Genomic DNA, 4,690 nt, shown 5'->3' with positions numbered 1-4,690 from the left:
GAGTTGGAAGAGACCTTCAAGATCATCGTGTCCAACCTATCATCCAACACCACCTAATCAACTAAACCAAGCAACCAGGCACCCTATCCAGTCTCCTCCTGAACACCTCCAAAGATGGTGACTCCACCACCACCCTGGGCAGCCCATTCCAATGGGCCATCACTCTCTCCGTGCAGAACCTCTTCCTAACCTCTAGCCTAAACCTCCCCTGGTGCAGCCTGAGACTGTGTCCTCTTGCTGGGCCTGGTGATGATCAAAGTTCTTTTCCAAGCTGCTTACTCCTGTTTGGTTTTATTCTCCTGCATGAATTGTCAGTTCAAAGCACTCGAGAGAAATGGTGTGATGGCTGTGCTGCCAAGCATCAGACTGGGGACCGAAAGACAACCTCCTGTGGATCGATGTACCGGGATATTCCAGGAACCTCTGTGCTGCCACAGACCTGGACTTAAACTCGTTCCAGATGCCGCGGTGTGTTCCGCATGACAATCGCACTCGGCACGTGAAGAGTGGCCAAGAGACTTCCCTTGTTTCCTTTGTGGAAGGCTTTTGTGTGTCCCCCGGCCCCGGGGGCCGTGTTCCTCTCGGGCAGGCTGCGGACGAGGCTGCCCTCGGCAGCAGGCGTGCCGCAAGCGGAGCGGCGAAGCTGTGTTCCTGGCAGTTCTCTCTCCGCCTGGATCAGGACGAAGGTGCCGGCCGACAAGGACTTGCACTGACACAGGGTCAGAGAGCTGAGAGCACCAAAGGGTTTAATTGGTGAGAGCAACAGACTTGGTTGCTGCCACCCGCTGCTAAGTGGCCCCCACGTGGGGTTTGGAGGCAGGTAAAGGTTTCTTTTGGCGTGTGAAGGGGTTTTGTGGGCATCTAGAAGGGGTGTGGAGCCCCCTGAAAGGGTCTGGGATAGTGTCAGGGGGTTCTGGGCTGGTCCACCAGCGGGTCTGGGGACATTGGAAGCATCTGGGGGTACCTAAAGTGGAGCTGGGTGTTTCAGATGGGGGGTTTGGGTGCAACCAAAGGGGTTTTGTGGGCATCTAAGTTGGAGAATCTGTGGGGGTCCTGAAGGAGTTGGGGGGTTCTCAGTGAGGTTTTGGAGTCTCTATGGAGTCCCTGTTGTATCTTGGGTCTGCTGTGGGATTGGTAGTGACTGGGTGCTCCGGTTTTGGTGGCTCCAGGGCAGCAGGTACCCACAGGGCTGTGCCTTGCTTTATGTTCCCCAGCTGTGGGCCAAGCAGGAGCCCCAGGGGAAGGGAATTTCAGCATGTGGCGGGTGATAGTGGAGGCGACTTCCTGACAAAATGGCTTTGGGGGTTTGGTTAGGTCTTGTTTTTATGGTTGACTCACTCTTGCTTTCTTTCCTTTTTTTTCAGGGAGCTTAACTGCTTTGCCTGAGGACCAGTTGCAGATTTGTATTCGGCCTCAGCCACAAGCCCTGACATGGAGCGGGGTGCTTTGGTGTCAGAATGTGGAGCTGTTGGAAACCCAATTGCTCACTGAAAAAAAGAAAAGGAATAATTTGTCATAAAAAAATCCCCACAGTTCCTGTAAGCTTTCGAGTTCCTACTTAATAATATAAAGCAGTTTGTGGTTTGGTTGGTTTGGTTTTTTTCTTGTTGTGCTGCAAAGATTTTGATAGGAATTTCTAGGTATTAACTACAGCCAGAGCAAGCCTCTACTTGCCCTGGGAACGCAGTGAAAACCTTTTGGGAATTGGTTCTGCTCTGTTACTCCTCAAGCTATGAGCAGACACACAGGCAGTTGTTAACAGAGTTTCTTTGTGCATTCCAGGTCCGGTGTGTTCAGACCGGCAGGATCTTCCTGGGCCATCCGATTACGGTTTCCGTTGACACTTTTCAGCCCTTACATCCGGTTTGCCGACAGAGGACGTTGGTTTGTGGGCCCTGGCAGCGACAGTTTTCCAAAGAGGAGCTCTAAGGCCAGCTGCAAGGTTAGGTTTGGATTCTCCTGGGGTGCCTGTGCTTGAAAGCCCCCCAGAGGCCGTGCAGAGTGGTGCTCGCAGTAGCTCTGTGCAAGTCTGCCGTGGGCTCAGGAGGCCAGTATCTAGAGAGAGGGAAGGACAGAGACACTTCTAAGACAGTTTTAAAGAAATAATTATGAGAAGAGGCAAATTAATTCTGGGGACTCATGTGATATATCTGTTCAAGAGAAAAAAAAATGAAGGAGGTTTCTGACCATAACCAGGCTGACAAAGCACAGTAATGTGGTTTCCTATGGGATTCAACTCCTCCTGCATTGCACAGGACACTTCAACAGCTGTCCTGACAAGCTCTAAGTAATGAACTTAATCCACCCTGTGCGAGCAATGGGGCAAAAGATTACAAAATCCATGTATGCAGTTGAGATGTGTTACGTTGGGACGCCCAGGATAGAGCTCATCAAGCTCTCCTAGTGTTTAGACGCAAGATGGAAGAAGGAAGGGGGAAGACAGAGCAGAAGGTCTATTTAAATATGAAACTCCTAGGCTGAAAGAAAAGAAAAACCTTTTAAAGAGCACTCAGTGAGACTCTGTCACCAGCATAGCTAATCACAGAATCACTGAGTGTTAGGGGTTGGAAGGGACCCCAAAATAGCATCCGGTCCAACCCCTGTGCCAGTGCAGGATCACCTGGGGCGGGTTTTGAATGTCTCCAGAGACTCCACTAACTCTCTGGGCAGCCTGCTCCAGGGCTCTGGCACACACAGTGAAAAGGTTTTCCCTTCTGTTCCTGTGGAACTTCCTCCTTTTATTCGTCGGACGCAGCGAAGCCGCTGGGTCGTGTTGCTGCGGCAAGGTGACCCACCCTGTAGTTCAGGGCCTGGGTCTGTGCCTTCATGGCAGCCTGTTCCCTTGGCACCCTGTCAGCTTAACAGCCCTGTGCTCGGGGTCTGTGTGACGAGTTGTGGAGCCCTCCATCCCCCTTCTGTCCCCAGCAGCAGCCCAAGGTCCCTGTAAGCAGGGCTGGGGAGGCTGCTTTAGGCAGCTAACAGGAACCAACCTTGCCTGGCCCTTAGGGGGCTGAGGTCAGTCCCTGGGCTCCTGAAGAGGTGGTGTTGCGCTGCTGCCAGGAGGGCCGGCCCGTAGGTGGGGCACGGGCCAGAGCCTGTGGCTCTCTGTGGGGCTTTTTGGGAGTGCTGCTGAGGCCTCACTCTGTCCTGTTGGCATCCTTTGTCAGGGTAGCCAGATCCTAGGCCTGATGTCTATCGTTAGCTCAATCGCAGAATTTCCTCGTCTGCTGTTCCTGTCCGTAAATTTTTGCCAGTGCTTCTGTAATAAAAAGGTTTTTATTTCTCCTGTAACTTGCAAGCTGGTGACCTCCTTAGGAGCACCACTGTGTTGTTCACAAAGTTCTTTGCTGTTGCAAAGCTGGGAGAAGTGTGAGGTTCAGCTGATGAAGTTTCTCTCTTTAGGAGTGTCTGCTCAGCCGTCCTCTTCCTGGATCTCGGAGCTTTGTCTCTCCCTGTTTGCGGTGCCCCGACAAGGACTTGTGCCGACACATCCTCGGGAAGCTGAAACCACCAAAGGGTTTAATGGGTGAGAGCAAAGCTCAGCTGTGTGCTGAAGCTGCAAACCTTGCCCAGAAGGCTGTCCCCGGCTCGGGGTGATAAAAAGAACAGGAGCGTAGCCGCTCGGCTGTCTTTCCTTCTGTGATGCCACAGCGGGGTGGGCGAGGATACAGCAGAGGAGCAGTGAGGGAGGGGTGAGGGCAGCCTCCCACAAAGGCTGCTTGCAGACCTGAAATGCCAAATGTTTGAAATGCCAGGACGTTCTTGGAGGGGAGGGAAAGCCCCGGGCAAGTGTAAGAGTGAGTGTGAGGTGTTCCAGCAGAGGAACAGCGGTGCTGCTTATTGAGAGATTGCAGAAGGGCAGTGATTTGTGTGCAGAAAGGCCTTGACGTGACCCCCCTCTGTTCTGTAGAAAGGCTTCTAGAGGAGAAAAGCACATCCTGAGCAGAGCCACGGGGGGGTGTGGGGTGTGGTTTGAAGCAGAAATAGCAACTGTCTCTCAATTAAAACAGTGGATTGTCTTTCGTGTGTGTGTGTGGTGTGCTGTTTTTTCATTGACTGGAAAAAGCTCTGCAGGGAGACCAGCTGATCTGCTCCCGAGGCACAGCAGCACCGGACCTGCTGAGCGCTGGGGGCCTGTTAAGGAGGGTCTGCTGTCATCTGAAGTGGGCTTGGGGGTATGAAAGGGGAATTTGGGGGCATGTGAAGGGTTCTGGGAGCATCTAGAGGTGTCTGGGGACCTCTGGAGGGGCTCCTGGGTCATGTCTGGAGGGTCACGGAGGAGTGGGGGGGTCTGTGCCTCAGTGTGGTTTCGGGGTCTCTGTGTCAGGTCCCCACAGCGTGTGGGTTGCTGTGTGGCACTGCTGGAGTCTCGGTGTCCCTAGCGCCGCTGACTCTTCTGCTCACTGCTCCCACCTTGTGGGCACGGCCAGGTACTGCTTGCTGTCGCCTGCTGCCAAGGGTGTGAGTGGCCTCTGCAGGGAGGCGCAGAGAGGTATTCTGGGGCGTCTAGAGGGGCTTTGTGGGCATCGAGAGGTGTCTGGCGGCCTCTGGAGGGTCTCCGGGGGGGTCTCTGGAGGGTCCTGAAGCAGCTGAGGGGGCGGGGAGTGGTGGTGCTGTGTTAGAGGTCTCGGGGGGGTTCCAGGGTTTGGGGTCCCGCAGGATTGGGGTGGTCTCACCCCGGTATTGGGTG

The 4,690-nt window shown here is 54.0% G+C and overlaps 1 long non-coding RNA gene across 1 annotated transcript; it reads left to right on the top strand.

Annotated features, from left to right (window-relative positions):
* Positions 1–243: 243 nt before the first annotated feature.
* LOC137452369 (uncharacterized) lies at positions 244–4,000 on the top strand. The gene is made up of 4 exons (XR_010990050.1): positions 244–820; positions 1,365–1,538; positions 1,783–1,942; positions 3,403–4,000. It is a non-coding gene; the product is annotated as an uncharacterized lncRNA (long non-coding RNA).
* Positions 4,001–4,690: the final 690 nt, after the last annotated feature.

This window comes from Melanerpes formicivorus, unplaced genomic scaffold (assembly GCF_026170545.1).
Source record: "Melanerpes formicivorus ecotype bairdi unplaced genomic scaffold, bMelFor1.0.p_v2 SCAF_52, whole genome shotgun sequence".
Lineage (NCBI taxonomy): Eukaryota > Metazoa > Chordata > Aves > Piciformes > Picidae > Melanerpes > Melanerpes formicivorus.
Note: the sequence above shows the minus strand (reverse complement) of the source record. Positions and strands in the feature narration are given on the sequence as shown.